The sequence below is a fragment of the Anas acuta genome, chromosome 2 (genome assembly GCF_963932015.1).
Source record: "Anas acuta chromosome 2, bAnaAcu1.1, whole genome shotgun sequence".
NCBI lineage: Eukaryota > Metazoa > Chordata > Aves > Anseriformes > Anatidae > Anas > Anas acuta.
In genome coordinates this window covers 11,571,905-11,591,623 of record NC_088980.1, presented here as the reverse complement: position 1 = coordinate 11,591,623, position 19,719 = coordinate 11,571,905, and the positions used below count along the sequence as shown (strand labels likewise).

At 40.2% G+C, this 19,719-nt stretch overlaps 1 protein-coding gene across 2 annotated transcripts in view; it reads left to right on the top strand.

The window, feature by feature from the left end:
- Nucleotides 1-19,719, top strand: part of ADARB2 (adenosine deaminase RNA specific B2 (inactive)) — a 309,650-nt gene that overhangs the window by 179,444 nt on the left and 110,487 nt on the right. The gene's annotated exons all lie outside the window — the stretch shown is intronic.

The window sequence follows — 19,719 nt, the reverse complement described above, 5'->3', positions numbered from 1 at the left end:
CCTCAGACTGTTAACCCAGATTTAATTCAAAGAGGCTACAACTGCAGCTGCAAGAACAGCGCTGAAATGGAAACAATGAGCAGCGAGTGCTCTCAGCAGGTGATTGAAAGGCCCAGGGCGCTGCAGCACATGCATTTCTAGCCCACTGTAAATGAAACCAGTGTCTCCCAGGAAAAGGCCCTTTGTGGGGGTTGTCCTTCCATTCGAAACAGAAGGCTGCTGGGCCATATAGGGAGCGGGGTGGGGTTAGAGGTAAAATAATGTATGACAAATAGCAGGGACATAGCAAGTGGAAGACCTGGTCCAGATCCTCCATGAAGGGGTGAGCTTTAGCTGTTTAAACTGTTTTAACGTAGGCTGATATGATACATGTTGTCCCTACTGCTTCTAATAAAATCTTGCTACTAAGAGACACCCTTTTACATTCATACATCACATCGCCTCTCCAGCCCATGTCTCATTCCCACTGAGCCCTGGCTGCAGGATCTGCTCTCAGCACAGAGCGATGCACTGTATCCTCTTCTCCTGCACCTTCTCTGTGTGCCCAGGGCACCCCAGGAGGCAGGTGTGCCAAGGAGATGTGCAACCACATCTGGTGTCTCATTGGTATCTTTGTGGTGAGTCCAGGACACCAAAGGACCTTCTTTCTCCCTGGGCACATTTGCCCTTGGCTGCTGATAGCTGCTCACTCTTTTCTCTACAGCCTCTCGGAACCCCACAGCCACCCAAGCTCTTGCCTCTCTCCCACCATCAGACTCGATCTCCTTTTATTCTGACTGTCCCTTTCCTCTCTCCTCTGCTCTCTTGCATAAACCTGCTATTATTTCATGGGCAGTAATCTGTTTCTTTGAAAAAAATCCATTTTGCTTTCTCTTTCCCTTTTGGTTGGTTAGACAATTATTAATCCACCTCCTCTTCATAAAATAGCCACAGTCATAATAATAAAGTCGAAATATGATTTCCACCATAATATGGCATAATCTCTCCCTTTTCTTTATTCCCTGCAGATGGTACACCTCTTAGCATAAACAGCATGTTAGCGTACTGATTCCAGATGCATAAAATATGTACAAATCTTCACATTTTCTCTCTCTCTCTCCCTGAACGAGTGTGTGTATATATATTATCCTTGCCATTTAATTTTCCCTGCTTTTCATTTTGATTTCTCTTTTAGGACGACATGGACTTGTCATAATCCATCTGGGATTTTATTCTTCATCATATAAAAATGGCTCGAAGGCCAGTTTTTACTTGGCATTAAGAGACTGAAGATCAGCCTAAATCAGAGTTTTATAAACCTCTTATAACAAAATCCCTTCAGTTGTAAATGTGTTGTCTCAATAATTAGATAAATACACCAGACCACTTGTGACCAGACTAGCACAGGAACTAATTGCATTATTTCCTGTGGTTGCATGCGATGCACCAATTCACTGTCAAATAACAGGCTTCAGTATCTGCCTGTCTTCTTCTGATGTTGTTGTAAATAGCTGTGGTTCTAAAAAGGGGTTATAGCAAAGGCTCTATTAGAAGAGAAAGGCATTTAAACAAAGAAATGTAGGAAGATGCTGTGTGGACTAAAGGATAAACTGAATGTATTTTACATTGGTAGGTAAGGGGGTTTAAAATTCTCATTTGATCATTTACAAAAAGCTTCTGACTTGATTGTGAAATGTTTTCTCTTGTGCTTAAATTTCATGCCACAGATTATTAAAAATTGACTTTGCAGTATTTATTTAACTTATCTACCACAGCCAGGCTATGCTTAACCATAGATTTTGTGAATTATTAAATTTTAAAAGCAATTTGTGTTGGATTTTATACTCCAGTTCTGTCTGTGGGGATGTGCACCTCCAGTCCTATCCCTGAAGCTGGAGTGCTTTGATTCATCTTTAATCTGAACAGTTTTAAAAGTGCATGTTTCAGAATGTAAGACATGACAGTAGTCTCCGGTGTAACGCTTAACTAACTCCTTGTTAGTTTTAACATTTAGCATATGATGAAAAATAACTAGTTTCAATAGGTTATCTGAGCCATAACAATGCTCAACATAATTCATTCAGTCAGATAACAAGAACTACTTTCGAACATAATGAGAAGCTAATAAAGGTCACTGTGCCTACAAACACATATACATCACTATTAATTTAACAGTACCAATTCCAAACGCATGCATTTCAAGTACAAATCTCTTTAACTGAAACCTCTCGATGTTAGATGAATGAAGGCAAGTGAATAAATCTTCTGTATTTAAATTAAAGGTAAGCCCAACTTAACAAAACTTAAATCTAAATCAGGAATCAGACTAGTACACATTTTGAGTAAGAAGCCTGAATTACCTAAGTAAGTTTAAGGGCTAAATCTTAAAATAAAAGCTGCATTCCCCTAAGGATTGAAGATAAGATCCATCTTCTCTGTTAAAATTAAGGACAAAACTGAGGTTTTTACTGTGACTTTCAGTGCCTCCTTTTTGGCTTACGCAAATTGATTTCCAGAAAAATACCAACAATTATTCAGGGTGTTCTTAAACTTCTTATTTAAACTGAACCCCTCTGTGAAGGTGGGAAATCCAAAATGTTAGTGTTGAAAATTGAGAACTGTTTATATACTGTTGGCCTATTGCTGTGCAGAGAACAGCAGCAGCAGATCTCTTGAATGCTGTATGCAATAAATGCAAACACTGATTTGGCATTTACTTGGGTTTTGCCTGCATGTTGGTGTCCATGACTTTGTGAAGAATTTTGCTGCCCAGTGAGATGCATCGTGGCATTTCCCAGTCATACAGGTGTAGCAACAGCAAAAAGCAACATCTAACACACAGCAAATAGACTGTAAAAAAGAATGCCAAATAGATCAAAAATAAAAAGAAAGCAACAGAAAATTATGTACAAACCTCTGTTCTAACTATGTCCGTAAACACAAACTGAAATGCTAAGGCTTGGAGTTGCTCCATATTATAATTAATGCTAGATCCCAAGGTGAAATTGTTTTAATTATACGCAGCATTGGCAAGATTACTGCAGTGGGTGTTGACCTCGTTTTGTTGTTTGTTTGTTTGTTTCTGGTTGATTGCAAAATTGATGCAATCATTTATGTGAGGACTTTTTATTTTAATGCCTTTTTTGTGCCATGGAACAAGTAGTAAATCCCTGTCATCCTGCTGAACAGCCTGTCATGACTGGGCAGCATGTAAGAAAGAGGAAAGAATGGAGGGAAACCTTCCTTTTTGTGGTTCTAAATTGTTTTGGAGAAGCTACTTTGTGTGTGTGTGTGTTTTCAATAATACTTTAGAGCCTAATTTCAAATAGAAAATTATCATTTGGGGCCAGGAAATCTTATTCTTCTGATGAGCTTGTAAGCAATTTCAAGGATCAAATCAAAATGGGATGTTTTTCTAAATATGCATTCTGTGCTGTTCCTTATAAAGCCACCATTCTTACAGATCTACATCTGTTCAGATCTCTGTATGGCCCTGTTTTCTCTTCCATAAGCATGCTTATATTGGCATTAGAAACTGTTGAGTCTGCTGAGGCTTACTCTTTGGTGCAAACATGAAGGTTTTCTCTTGGACATGGGGAACCCCATTTCAAACATGAGTACCTGAGATGGAAGCCAAGAACTCTGAGATGCATATGGCCCCTGTATGTATTTGGGTGTTCAGAAGCCATAATGTACAAACCAGAAATCTGTATTCGGAAAATCACAAGGGTTTCTGTAAGTTTGCGTGTGTGCGCATGTGAAGGTGATGTGCACATACACTCTCTTATGGCCATCATCCATAAGAAAGCTCAAAAGCTGTCCACAAGGGTTGACAGATAATCGTTGTGGCCATATGATCAAATTCCTTTCTATGACCTTGGCTCTTGCTTGCAGACAGGAGGCAGTTTACGGAAGAGATTTTTCAAACTGTTGCGGATTGCATGCATATAAGACACTTTAAAATTGAAGATAAGCAGCATGGCTTTGAAAATCTCAGAGCAGCCTTTTGCCAACTTTCCCTGAGTCACACCTTGAAACCAGCTTACAGTATCTTTTCATTGACAACAGTGCACATTGAAAGGACAAATCTACACAAAGGGCTATAGATAGTAGCATTGAAATTAGAATGTTACAGAAAAGCCTCTGTCAGCAGAGTCCTCAAAATAACAGTGCTGAATGACCTTCCTCTGCGCTTAAAAATACATGCTGCCTATTTTAGTTCAGATATCTTTATTTTCTTCTAATTATGTCACATATAATGATGTTGATGAGTTTTTCCACAAGGAGTCATAACAAGGTATTTGGGGTTATGAACACTGAGTCAGGGGTTGTCATTTACAAGAGCCTGGAAGTTTCTAGGTGCAACCTCAGTCTAGACATTTAAAAAAAAATGAAAAATATTCTGATACATAGCATATGTTTCTAACAAGGTTGTCAGAAATAAACATGGCCCCAAGAGGTGCCTGGGACTTCACTGAGATAACACATTGAGCTATGGCAAATGACGCACATTCGGGAGCCCTGTTCTCTTGCACTCTGAACGCTGTTGCACCTTTGCCCGCAGATTTGTCATTAGCAGTCACATTTCTTCTATAAACTCATTCCTAAAAGCCTAACTAACCATAAAAACAGCATCTGGGTTCCATGGGGGACTCTGCGGATGAATGCAGTGTTCCTTCTGTACTAATCCACCCGTCTTCTTTGAACAACCTGGCACTGGAAGTCGTTACAAGTCAGGTCAGTCAGGGCAAGGTTTATCTCACCTAGCCTCAGCCTTTGCTGTGCTAAGCATCAATCTGGCCAGAAGGAAGACTCTGGGGCAGTCAAAGGATTTGTTACAGTTTGGTCTTTAGAGGCCATCTGTTTTTATTCAGTAGGAAAGAAGGTCCAATGCCATTCATCAGCAGCAGAAATCTCATCTCTTTTTCCATTGTAAAAAACATAGCACACTGACATACACACCTATGTACTTATGAATCCATTCCCATGGATTCATCCATAATTCTTACTGAATCCCTTACCCATGGATTCAAACTGGTGTGGTCCAGGCCTCCAGATCTCTTCATCAGCAGCCTGATTAGAGATAGGTGATGCCAAGCAAAGATAGTTTAAAATAATGCTTTTGTATTAGAAAAGAAGCTTTACTGTACTTATTTTCTACAACGAGTTCTGCAAGCTAGTATTTGTATTTTTATTAGATTTTACAGAGATTTTTGGGAATGAGTCTTACATTTTAAATATCTGGATTAAAAAGAATCATGAAAATGTTCCTTTTACAACTTATTTTGTGCATGTGCAAATGCACTCCATTGTTATTTTTCATTTCTGTCAAGACACTAAGCATATCTGTTAGAGTCAACAGATAGTGACCCCTGTTATGTGACTGAGAAATAGCTTTTGGTAACTTTATTGGGTGACTGGAGACAGATTACAGTGGAGATTTGCAAAACAGTTCAAGGGACTTCAGGGATCAGTCATCTGCGAAAGCACTGGAAAGCTGCAGTTTGCCTTAGGTGGCTGGTTACACAGCATGAGTAGTGAACAGTCAAAACAAATAGTTTGCATAGGCTGAAATATGTTTACAAAGTGCGTTTGAACAAATGCTACAGACAAATATATCTGGAAAAATCAAAGTCTGATGCAAACAGGAAAAAAGCTTAAAACCACTGAGCAAATGACTGTGTACAAATCACTCTCTCAGCAGTAGACACGAGCTAGACAGATCTCAAGCTTTACACGTATCGATGGCACAGACTTCAGTCTACAACCTGGATCACCTTACAGTGCCAGGGCCACATGGAGCATGACTTGATGTTCTTGTCCCTTTGGGGAGAAGATATAGCTTTGCTGTTCTCTATTTCCTTTTGAATTGAACAAGTTCATTTTTTGTTAGCAAGTCATTTGTGGAAGTGGCAGAGGTCACATTACAGCTTGAAAATTTTGTCACTCAGAGCTGAGGAAATGAATAATGGAATTGTTTGCATATAAATCATCAGCATTAGACAATTGTATTTATCGTGAAAACCATCTGTAAAGTCTGGAAGCAGAATAGCTGAACACAGCTTGATGGACTTTCTTTCCTAAAACTCTGTTCACTGGAGATTTACTGTGTGGCTACTTCTGGAGACAAATTGCTACCTTCTCCTTCTCCCTCTCTCTCTCATTCTCTCTTTTGTTAACAAATATGAAGCAAATCCATCCCCTGAGGCTCAGCCAAGGCCAAGGTGTTTCAATTTTCTTAGCACAAATGATCCTGGATGCTATGAATGGTCCTGGGCAATCAAATGGCTTGGAAAAGTTAATAAATATAGTTCCAGTGTCTTGGTCTTTAGCCATGGCACTCGAGATGTGACCCCCATAACTCCAAATACATTGCCATGACCAGCATTCAAGATATGATCAAGAATACTTCAAAACTGAACAAATCAGCGCATAGCCTGATTCTTGCAGTGAATAACTGGGGGTTTAAAGAATTATTTTGCTGTAATACCTAGCATTTGGTGGCATGACAAAAAAGCCACATGCACAAAGCGAAGTGACCAGTAGGAACTATTTAAGAGACTCTGGGTGCAGGGTGTCAGGCTGCAGGGTACTGTTGTCATCCATCAGCAGTGGGGCTGTGCTTGACACTGATGAGGGGTACACACACTCTGGTACAAGGAGTAGGAAATTCAGCATGGGAAAAGTCACATGGTGATGGTTCACAGTGTCTTTTCTGTGTGTAAGAACCTGGCATATTTTAATCAACAGGCCTGGAAGCCAAGCAAGGCCATGGCAAGCATGGTCATTAAGCATATGATTACCACAAGGACTGGTATTTTAGATGGATTAGTACCTGCCATAATTGGCAGCATGGAAGAGCAGGATTACTCTTTGTTAAGTGTTCATTATTATTTTGCCTGCATTGAAAAACTCACTGGTCTAATTTAAAGGTTAAAATGTAGAGAGAGGGGCATTAAATTATACACAGAAGAGTAGCTGTCTGTGCAGGCAGACAGACTGTGTTAAAAGTCTGCTTATTGTCAGGATTGAGGGCACCGAGGGGCCTTCCTGGCCCTGCCCAACCCCGATTTCATCCCCCTCCAGGCAGGCAGGCAGGCCCTGCCCTAGAAGTGCTGGTCTCCCAGCCCCACCACAGCCCTGCCCTGGATAAATGCAGTAACCCTGTCACACTGGTTAAAGTCTCTCCATTTTCATCCCTCAAGTACACCATCTTTTAACAGGCATGATCCCTGCTCCTATTTTCTCTTGTTTTGAAAGACAGGGCCTGGACATCAGCCCCCAGGAGGAAATCCCAAACAGAAAAGCTCCCTCCTAGTAACTAAGTGAACTCCACAAGCCCAGAAGACGGAAAGGATTTAGGTCATACTCTAATCTTCTGTGTTCATTACTGTCTACTTTCATCAAATCCTTGTTAAGAAGTCCGTCTCCTGTGTGTCCCTTTCCGAGGTGTTTGATGCTCTCAAAGCTAAGTGTGTCTCCTAGGCTCTGATGCAGGGTCACATATTCCACTTTGGAAGCCAGAACCTCGTGCCTAGATTTCTACGCTGTCTGTTTAAAGGTATAAATCTCAGTTATCTTTTGACACCATGCTATACCTATATTCTAGTGCTAGTACTCTTCCTTCCTCTGTCAAATTGTGCCTGAGTTTCCACAGGATGAGAAGACCTAGATGTAGGCTAAGGAGGACTTTTCACGAAGTGTGAAGAGGTCTGCAGATGAGCAAACACATAGAGTTGGTTTTATCTGACTAAATGTATACCTCTGTATCTGAGTCAGTCACCCAAGATTTCCTTTGTTATCAATGAAGTTTAAAGTACAATACATCTTATCATAAAATTAATGTCATGGTTATTAAAGTTTGCCACCAGTGGCAGAGCAAAAGAGGTACAGGACCAAAAGAGTAAGGTGCTGCTAACTGTGAGTGTACCCAATTCTGTGGCAGTTTAATTTCTGTAGAGGTAGCTTTTATTTTCTGGTGGTTTAGGAGAGGGCTGTAGCCATCATGTTACCCTATCCCTAGTTTGTAAGGAGCTCATTAGCTACGTCAGGTACTCTGGTCTTTTGAATCACTTCAGTTCAAAAAAATCCTGCTTTACCAGAAAAGAGGATTTTCTTTGTTGTTATGGAAAGAGGGAAGATGGCTTGTAAGAGGAAAAAAAGGATACTGAATTCACATGACTAATGGAGTTAGATACATTTGAAGTGTGTGAGCTATACATTTTCTAGCAAAGGGGCCTTCTCCTCACCAGGATTTCCTGTGCCAGAGGGAAGAAGGTTTCAGATTGCTTTTGCATTTTAAAATGAAAGAACAGAGCATGGGAGCTGTTTTATAATCTCTTGCTGAGATCAAAGGAGAAGGGGAGGTAAATGTGTCTGTACTTCGTTCTCTCTGGTGCTGCACTAGCTATTTAGTAGAACTAATGGAGGCTCCAGTGTAGAAGAGTCAGGGATTAGCCTCTTCATCTCTGTTAACTGTAAGGAGTCCAAAAGGATTAATATTATTAAGAGGGAATTTCAGCTAAAAGTAGGAAGGAAATTCTCTCTCCCCTCTTCATCTTTGTTTCCAGAAATAACTCTGAACCATGGTTTTCAGCCTCCTATTTTTTCTTCTTATTTCTCAACAAAGACAGACTTGGAAATATCTAAAACCCCTGAGAAGTTTTGACATCGTGGCATTTTTTGATCAGGTTGCATCAAAATTGTGAAGAATTATCAAGACTGAATTGTCCTGATAAATTTATGGGATTGGATCCTTAACTGGTTTGAGTCAGTGTTATTCTACTTACCTCAGCTGATATGGCTCCATGTATGCTTGTGGACTTCAATAAAGCCACACAGATTCACTCCAGCTGAGGATCTGACCCGTGAAATTATGGAGTCTTATCCAAAGCAAACTGAACTTCTGTCGTGAATTGGTCTTCAAGGGAAAATAATTGCTAATTCAATGACTCCCACTGTTTTTACTGCAGCTGCTAGTCATTCTGTGCAGCGGAAAATCTTTACTTTTAACTGGTGAATCAAGAGCTTCCCCAACAGCTTCAATACACAGAAGATCAGAGGGGCAGAAGTGTATACATAGGCCGCCAAATGTTGTGTATTAAAAGGCAAGCCCTAGGGTCAGTCCACCAGGCAAAAGTGACATACTCAGGAGAAATCTTCCCAGCTAGACATTATGCCTCAGTGTCCTATTAGCTTTCCAAGTAAATGGTGGAAAAAAAGAAACCTAAAATCATGGTTTAGACAAGATTTTTTGTCACATACAGGGATGTCGTAGTCAGGGTTAATTTTGTGTTGAAATAGTCCAAAAGAGCTCGCTGGGACCCGTTTTCAGCTTATCAAAGCAGTAACCCTGGCATATTGTATTGATGCTGCAGCACCATCCAGACAAAATCGTCCTCAGAACTGCAGAATTTAGAGCTGAAGAAAGTAAGCAACCTGATCAGGAGGTTACAGCTCTGCTGTTCCTCTTGGCAGTCACTGAAGGGAGATGAGCAGAGGAGAAACGCGATAAAAAGTAAATGGCACTTTCCTGCTAAGCTAATCAGTTCTGTTTGAGAATGAAGGGCTGTGCCAACTGCAAATCAATGCACTAAATCACTTTCGTTCCTGTGCGAGTCCTGCCACCATGGCAGCTGCTAACAAGGGAATAAAGAAAACTATTATTGGATATTTAGTAGACTTTCTAAGTGCTTGTGTAAAATAACATATTTAACTTAATGCAAAGTTATAAATGTAATTGGAGTTTATGGACATTACAGCAGGGAAGAGAAGAATAAGCTTATTCTTTCTGCACAAAGAGCTGTTTTATGCTCCCAGACCATCCTTATCAAACTCTATCTGCACTGTTAAAGAACAGTTTTCTTATGGGTTTTTACCACTTCACCAGTTTATTAAGGAGTAAATGTTGGGATAATCATAAGTCTAATATTTCACATGTTTTTTAACATGTTTAAGTCACAGAGCATACTTTAGGATGAAATTAATGTACTTTAATGTCATAGGATATATTAACTGAGTCTTCATTGATTATAAATAAAGCCTACTGCTCCAGATGTTGATATATACAAAAGTATGAGGAGATTTATTTGGATAATCCCCCTAAAGAAAACAAGAACTCAACACAATGCACCCAATGGATTTATTCAATGATGTAATATTGTATACTCTTTTTTTTTTCCCTTTTCCTTTCCACATAGTTCCCAAATAACAATCTTTTTGTCCCTAGCTGTGACTAGGACTGGTCCCTTTCTGTGACTAGATTCTGGGACATTTTCAGTGATGATATTAAATTGCTTATGAGAAGGCTGCAGCTTTCCTAGAAAGCTCCTTTTCTGCAGCATTCTCAGAATTCTCTTAGCTTAAAACACAAGCCTCTCACATCCCTGAACTCCTGGCTCAAATCGCTGTTGTACATACAGAGCCGTCCAACTTTGTCATCATTTAAATCATCAATCGTAGCTGTGCAGTGAAACGCTTGATATAAAACACCCACAGGCAAACAGTAGACTGCCTTCTCTTTAATTACATCAATCCTCAATCACCCCAAAGCAATGCCATCCTTGGAAGTACTAACTCTGACAGGTAGTACTTCTGGGAATGCCATAAAAATGCCAACAAAGCAGCAATGGCAGAGAAAATAAGCTGCCTCATCTTTGGAGAATTATTGGACTGTACTAACATTCAAGGGTACAATGTCAGCACAATGCAGAAAGAGTTAGATGCATAGCCCCCATTATTATTGTTGATGGGAGTCAGGTGTCAAGTTTCCTTTGCATCACTCTGAGAACTTAGCCTTCTTTGTAAAGCTTTAGCCAACTTTTCCTTTGTTGCTGCTTTTAATTGAAGGGCAGATTCGAAGCCACTTGTGCTATGATTGAATAAATGCTAAAAACAGTAAAAAGAAAATACTAACCAAGTAGCAATGATGAACCTGAAACTTTCAGACTCTGTCCAAGCTGTGATGGAAAGTTTAATGAATATTAAAGACTCATGCCTTAAAAGGTGAAAATGGAGTAGCTGTGTTGTAGCAAATGGCACTGTAATACCAGCAACACCAGGGACAGCCCCAGGGCAGCCCCTAACTCCTACTAGCTGTCTCAGCTCCCATGGAATCAAATGTGAATTTAAGTGCCCAAATCCTTAAATAACTGACTCAATTAGCAGACATATCTTGTCTCAGGAAACCCTTTAAAGCTCAGCCCTCTTGTAGCACCTGGAGTGAATTGTTTGCTCTCAATATGTGCACATTTTCAGTAAATGCATTCCTAAATTATAACAGTGGTACCTTTAACATTCTGCCCACGAACAGAATGATTAGCAGAGGACTGCTTCATATTAGGATAAATCAGGGCAGGATTCAGGTTAAATATATGTTATTACAGATGTACAAGAGACAAAGACCACAGCTGGCTGTCTTACAATAGATAAAGAGAGCAGGTTAAACAAAGTCTTTAATCACTAATTGCTGAGTAGAACTTTCTGATGCTGGTCATTTATTTCCTGATGTTTAAGCAGGTATTGAGCTTGGGAAAGAGTTGGGTACAGCTTGAGGAGGAGTGCTGACAGCCTCACTGGCAATGTCTGCACTAGGCTGGGCCATGGCCAGTTTATCTCCTCATGGGTTATGGAGGGGAGACAAACAGCTATATCTAGCTGTATGTGCATTTGTAGGCATCACTACACATTGCAGATTAATAGTTTAGAGGAACTGGTAGAGCAGTTTTCGTTGAGATGAGGCACATCTTGATGCAATGTTGGGTGATCCACACACAACACAGTGAAACCATCATCCTGTAAAGGGTAGAAGAAACACCTCATCTACACTGCACCTATATAAACATTTTCTTATTGTTTGATTTGGTCTGATTTTGGCTGGTGCTGTGTGGAGTCAGGAGTTGGACTCGATGATCCTTGTGGGTTCCTTTCAACTCAGGATATTCCGTGATTCTGTGATTTTTATCCCATGTAAGATAACTCCTAACATTTTTCATTCTTTGAGTGCCCTCAAGCATGAGCCCTGTGAGCATAAAGAACTCCCTATCCTTCATTCAGTAACATGTGACCCAGTTGGTTGCCCAAACCGATGTGAAGATCAAGGAAAAAGTATCAAGAAAACTTGCCAGCAACACAGCCTTCTTGCTGGGGCTGAGCTGCTGGGGGTACTGGGACATCTCCCTCTGCACCTTGTGGTGCAGCCACAGGCCATGATAACACCCACCACAAGATAGATCAAGTGTTCCTGGCAAGGTAGATGACCAAGAAAGGGTAGAAATCATCTCTCCTAATTTTGGGCACCTACAAGTTAGTCTTTTAGTCAAAATCAGTAGTCCAGTTTCACAGTAAATTCAATGCAGACATTCTGAGAAGGTTTTATTGTACCTATCTCAGCAGGCATTTATGTGTACAAGTTAATGCTGATGTCTCCTCTCAGAAGGTAAAGTGAGGTCAATCCTTCCTACAGTTTTAAACCACTCCTACAGCAGGTGATGGCTGAACCTGGAGACCTAGACTTTGGAGAACTGAAATTTGGCTTTAACAGCTCAACCCCACCTAAGACTTCAGGCATCCTTCTGCTGGATTCAGAAGATGGTAAAACCTTTCAAAGTCGGATAGTGCAGCTCTGTGCTTTGCACCCCCATGCTGTTCTGCAGGCACAGTCCCAAGGCACGCTCTGGAGCGATGCCTCCATGGGCAGCTGCTTCACCTCCCCACATCACAGCCCCACCAAGCACACCTCCATACAGAGCAGCATCACTTTCACCCACTGCTTCCCAGTGTCTTTTTAAACACCTCTGCTAACTTTGGTGCTCTTACTTTGGCATAGACATCCCTGTTTCACATGGTCATAATTCAGTTAATATATAAATTAATGGTGGGTAACTGAGCTTCATATAGTTTTCTGTCCAAGTTTAGCTCAGGATCCTTAGGTAATGCAAACTTGCATGTAGGCACAGGCTAATGAGAAATAAGCTCATTCACCTTAACTCTAGCCAGACTAGTTTCCCACATGACTGAGGAAGCCCTTCAGTTTGCTTCAAATGTGTAGACAGATGCCCTTTGATAGTATTGTTTGATATGCAGTTGGCATGCTACCCAAAGTCATGGGTAGTGTCAATTATGCAGATTTATGAGGTGCCTGATAAGTCTACTGGTCATTTTTATGCTCTTCATTGCAAGACTTCAGCAGAGAGCTGAGCACTAGTAGCTTTACATAATCATCCTCTCTTGTACTTCTCTTTCCTAAAGTGATGACATCCAAAAAAAAAGAGAGATTTGGGTTATAGAATACAAAATAAAAATATTTCCAAAATGAACGTTCAAATAGCATAAGAAGCTTGTGAAGATGTGACTTTTAAACTGCTATTTCCAAGCCAGAGCCAGATCACTTAGAAAATACATAATATAGTACACTCCACAGGCAGATGGAGATGCACATAAACTGATAATAACTCAAGAGTTTTTATCTCTGTGTATCCTCAAGCAAAGCATCAGGAGAGAAAAACACTTCTGAAACAAAATTAAACAGTTTTAGATCTAATTTTACTAGGCTGAACTAGATTTCAGATTGATTTCTGTGGAATCTAATAGAGAACAACACACATACGTATTGCCTTTCTTATATAAAATCCATCAACCACCTTGTGTTTTTACTTACTATGCTCTTTACTGGAAGTAATAAGAAACTAATATTTCACAACATAACGTGCTTCATTCTGTAAATGGTCTTCCACTGCAAAGGAGCTGGGAGGGGGCTGTTATGGAGCACTAAAATACAGCCAGAGATTTGTCTACTCAAATGCCCATTTACATTCATATGGTGAAATTGAGCTAAAGCCTACCACCTTCATCCTGGGAAAGCAGGAGAGGAGAGCTGCAGGGCAGCCTACTGTGCAAAGAAATAACGCCCTAAATGCTACAAGTATTGGCTAAGGCCCATGATGTGATCAACACATCCCAGAGCGTATGTCCTCTACCTCAAGCTGTATTCTATAAGTTTGTACAACTCACGTGCATGGCTTTGTGGACGGTCCTTTCTGCTTCCTAAGTGATAAACTGGACGTTATTTTGTCCTTCGAGGAAATGGGCATGTGTGGAGGCCCTGCTGGGATGCTGGGTGCCAAGTGGTCAGGGCACAGGACATGAACTGGCTGCTGCATGTTAGGGGCTGGATCACCACCAGCAAAGCATTTCATGGAGCTTCCCAAAAGCTTTCCAAGAACAGCAATTCTGGATCAATTAACAGCCCAAATAGGGAGCACAGAGGTAGAAGTATTAGTCCTGTTACCAGTCCCCCTGAGCTCACTGGTGCTTCACACTCAGTGGTCTCTGCAGTATGCCATAACGTGATCCTGTTATTTAATATAATGGCATTTCAGAGCTCTTGTCTTGGACGAGGACCCCATTTCAAATAGCGATAGAGCAGAGACATGTTCCCTGCCCAAACAACCAGATAAATAAATGATAAAGGGAGCAAATAGACCCATTTAGAGCAGGCTCCTTCTCTTGGTGGAGTCTTCCAGGTGAGGCAGGTAAAAACACCTTCAAGGTTTTTTTTCGAGGTCTGTGTGGCTCCTGCATTATGTTGGACAGCTTGTTGCCCTGTTTCAGAGGAAGCATCAATCTCTCTGGGTTTGTACCTCCAGCTTCTGACTCAAACCTCAGCCTGACTTGTGCAGCCAAAAGCCTTCCACTGAAGCACTGACTATCCCAGTGTTCCCTGTCCCCTTGTCCTGAGAAAAAAATGTGTTCTGATGTTTCACATCTTCATTTCAGGTCCCTGCTGAAGCAGATAACAAAGAGCAATGCTGAATACTTTTTTCTTTTCTTTTTCTTTTTTCTTTTTTTAAAATTTATTTCTTTTAAAAACCTAGATTCCTTAATCTGAATATTCCCTTGTCTCCACACTTATGAAAAATGTTCCAGGCAAAAATCTTATTCAACCAGAAGATATTTCTCTCAACATATTCCTCTGCTACCTCCAATAAAAGCTTTCCTTGCTGTTCCCATGTGGGCCAGTGTGGGATATCATCACAAATGCCTTGGATTGAAAACCAATTATAGAAAGCAGATCATTAGTAACTGTCCACCTCAGAGGCCACACTCTCAGGGATGCCAAGCACCATTTCTGCAGATGGAAACAGTCCCACACTTTTTAACCCTTTTCTATCCTCCAGAACATAGGTTTGTGTTTTGTTTTGTTTTGTTTTTTAACCCTTGGGCTGCTTAGTTGGATGTGCTGCTCTAGCTGCATTAACTGATGGCTCTCAAGGAGGGCACATGATGCCAGACAGGCCTCACCTTCAGACCTCCCTGTGCAGAACAGAGACAACAAAAAGCAAACCAAAGAGGAGTTGTCATGTGTTACTAGCCCCTTGCAAATATATGCAGGCTTGAATTCTTCCAGTGTAAGGTACTAAACTGGAACTCCTGCACCAGGAACACAGCCATGCCGGTGTTGACACAGACAGGCCAAGGCTGCTGCCATGGCTGTGCAGATACATGAACCATCTGAAAGTGTTCAGAGCATCCACACTTAAAACTTTACCACTTCAGCTAGAGAGGATGGACTGAGATGATCTTCCCAGCCACGCTGGCATCACTGTGGTCATTCACATCACACAGAGGCTTCCCACTTGTCAGTGCAGCCAAAAGCACTTGGGCAATGCTGCTACAGCTCTGCACATTCAGGAACTCATGACTCAATGCCTGTTTCTCAAATTAGTCTGTACACACTGATTCTAAACCAAGCAAGTAAATCCCTATCTGGAAACCGGCTGCTTAAACTAAATTATGCAGCATAGTGGCTGTACAGGCCATCGTTTAGGAGGCTGTGAGCCTCTCTCAGCAAGTTGCGTGGTTTAAAGACATTGTTATTTTCCCTGCAAATTTGCCCTATTTTTCTTTTGTGTAAGGAATCCCCTCTTCCTGTCAATCACTGTCAGCCCAAGCCTGAACTGAGTAGGATATCAGAAGGAAGGTAGAAAATCATTTCCTGATGTGCAAGATGTCTTTCTTCCCCGTGTCCCTCTCTTTCAAAATAAAGCCAGCCTAATGTGGCTTTAAAAATGCAACTATTTGAACAGCTGCAAATACTACTTTAGAGAAATCAAATTAGTTTTTTTTTCAGTACGTTTTGTATTATTGCATCAGAACTGACCTGTCCTGAGCAATTTCACACTCCATGCAAACCAAGTGAATTATTTAAGATTGGTTTATAATGTCTGCATTTTGTTTTTAAAATAATTCTGTTAAAGAAATCTCTGACAAGTAAAGTAGCTTATGGTAATCAATTAAAATATGAGAATGAAACTAATTTAGTAAAACATTGCTAATGCTGATCTGGCAAACCACTGGTAGCCATCTGTCTAATCCTTCTTGTGTTCAGAAGTTGCGTTTAAAAAAAAAATAAAAAAATGTTATTAATAGTGCTCATTAGCTGCCAAGCAAAAGAGCATGCCACACACTTCTGCTCAGAGATTAGCTAATATTAACAAATACTACTCACTTTTCCAAGTTTGGGCTAAAATTTACTGTGTGATATCAAAGCCAGGACAAGTCTTTCAAATGGGGACTAGAGGGATAGGAGAGACTGTAATGATTTGAGCCAAAGAAAGGTAAAACACCCAGCAGATGCCAACCATCTTCCTACAACCCTTCTGCAGTAACAGCTCCTCAGCCTCCCTACTAAACTATCTATTCCAGTGCTGCACTATCCTTACTGTTAGGAAGGGTTTTTTAATGTTTAAAGTGAATTTTCCATGGTGCAATTTAAGTCCATTACTTCTAGTTGTGTTAATGCACATGGAATGCTGTTTGCTTCTTTCTTCTGTACAGCAGCTTTTTATGTCTTGGAAGACTGTTGTTATGACCCCACTCAGTCTGCTCTTCTTAAAGCTAAACAAGTTGTCCAACACGTATAAGGACTGATTTTTAAAAGTGTTGAACTCCTGCCATTCCCATTGCTTTTATTCAGGTGATTGAGAGTGAAAGAACCTCAGTGCGTGTGATGATCAAGCTGTATTGTCTGATGCCCTTTAAATACTGATAGGTATGAAGGGCAGAAAAGCTATTTATAGCTGTATATGTGTATTCTGGTCTCCACAATAAAAGTGTATTTACAAGACCTGCGACCTGCCTGCATCCACAGGGCAAGAGCAACTTTACAAAAAGAACAGATTTTAGTGGAAATTTGTCTGCTCGATATGCTAAGCTTTGCTGAAACATTTGGACTGAATTATTTTCTGTTTTTCATACACAAAAATATCTTGGCCAATGTCTTTTTCTTTTTTTCTTTTTTTTTTTTTTGTTTGCATGATTTATATGGCTACTGTAAACACAATGCTCACAATTATTTTTAACTATTTGCTGTTGTTGGAAAATATATACTGAAGAAGTTTGAATTCAAATATTTTTCTGTCCCAAAACAGAGAAGAGCAATGTTTCTTCCTATAATGTTTTTCTCATGTGTAGAAGTGGTGATTTTTATGTTTAAGGTACTGGAGTAGAGTTTCAGGTGTCATCAATTGGAAGGAAGTTTTTATAGGGAATATGCTACAAAATAAGATGTTATTTTCCTGTGTTAGCATTCCACTGTAACTAGAAAAAAATCCCACTACCAACTGCTCTTTGTCTCACAATTTCCATTGTAAATACAACTTCCTTTGTGGCCTTCATGAAATAGCTCCTTCTTGTCATTGGAGGCTTTTGGTACAACTGTAATACAAGCAATAATAGCTCCTCTTACATGTTTTCATAAATGTAGTGTTATATATTTCACCTTTCTGGAGAAAAGAGTTTTCAAAATGTCTTGTTTTCTTCTCCTAGGCCCTCTTTCCTAGGCTTGGAAAACAACTTCCTTAGACAAATACAGAGAACATTTACAATTAAAAAGAAAAAATAGCAGCTCTAATCTGGGGCCTCCTGTTGTTGCTTCTTTTTGGGGAAAAAAATAGGAAGGGAAGAGAGTAAGAAAAAGAAGGAAAAAAAAAAAAGAAAGAAGGAAAAGGAGACTTTAAAAGTATTTCTCTGAGAAATTGTGTTGCTTTTTCATATCCAGACACATCCCTTATTTTTATTCATTTTTATTCATTTCATCAAACTGGCAGAGATAAGACTAATTGTGATGGACATGAAAATATACAGGGACTGTAAAGGGTGAATACAGAATTTACCTAATCATATTCCAAAATGGTAAACAAAAATAACACTGAATTTCACCATTGACAATAAGGCTGAAGTAGCATCCTATGGTGCCTATATGTTAATAGGCAATAACGTGCAAAAGATGGAAGTGCACAGTCATAGCTGAAGATATATACCCAGCCAGATTACTTCACTGTAAACACCTACATTTAATTATCCTGCCATCTATCTTCCCCTCCTCCATAGGCTCCATAATTCACCTCTGCTATGTGCATACTGCAGTTCCTCTTTTCTTGCATCACACACTCAAAAAAAAATGCCCTCCTCCCCCTTCTAGACATACACTAAATCTTCCATTGTTCCACCAATGAACAGAAATATTAAATTCTGATTTTTATTGTCCGTATTGATTGAAGGATATCCTGTTTTTAGGGCCTGCATGAGCTTGGTTGACATGAACGCATCCATTGCTGATCTAAGAGTGCAGTAAATTTTACAGGCCATCGTGGCTCTCTGCCACACAGAGTGAAAGCACGAGCAAGGTCTTCAGGTACAAGTGGGAAACAATAACAAAACCTTAAGGTGGCTAAAGGGCCACCCACGGCAAAAAGGAAAATAATTTGATAACGTTCAAAGTTGTTTTGTAAATCCAGCCTACTGCATGCACAGAATGTGTTGGGGTGAAAGACGACTCATAGAATATCCAGTAATAATATGGAATAAAACTATATGGTTTTGTTTTCCAGTTGGTGACTGGGGTAGGTATTAGCAACCTCAAAGGGCCATTGCTGGTGCTGAAGTCAAGGACCGCCCTGGTCCTAAGTCTATCTGAAGCACTTCCCTTACCCAATGTAGCATTTGGAATAGGCCCCAAAAGTCTCTGTTCTTCTCACTTTCCTAAAACAAACTAGCTGAAAAAGCCTGGAGAAAATAACAGCCTTTATCCTGATCACAACCCAACAGCCTCCCTTACATTGAGGCAGCATCTCACAGAGATGCTGCATTTCTCAGGGAGCTATGCCTTAGCAAGAAGTGTCAAAGTATTCACTTAGGAAAATCTTTTAGCTGAAGCATTCATAAATAGCTTCATTCTTTCGGTTTGTGACATCACTACAATCCCTTAATGAAACTGCGATTCAAGGAGGCTAATTTGTGCTCTAATTATATATTAGTCTGGGCTGAAAGGTTTCTGGACAGAAAAAGGTTTTCTTCAGGCAGTCTTTTATTCTTCTTATTGTATTTACTTAACAAAGAACAGTCAGCTTTTACTGTGCTTCCTCGTAATAGAGTTGAGCAGTAATGTTACCTAGCTAAAGGCAAACATCTGCAGTCATTTTTTGATGGATTCTGATAACAGTCTTTAACAAGAGCAAGGATTAATTGCAAATGTAGGAATAACCAGGCTGAAAAGCTAACAGATGTGCTGCTGAAATAGAAAAAGATTAAGAGCTCTTCAGACAGAATGCCTTCCAGACCAGTGGCTACCTGAGAAAAGTACATTTATTAGCCAGGTAATTCAAGGAAATTCAGAGAAGTACTTTCTCACCAATAGAGTGCCCGCACAAATCATTTGTCCTGTGCTACCTGAAAGAAGAC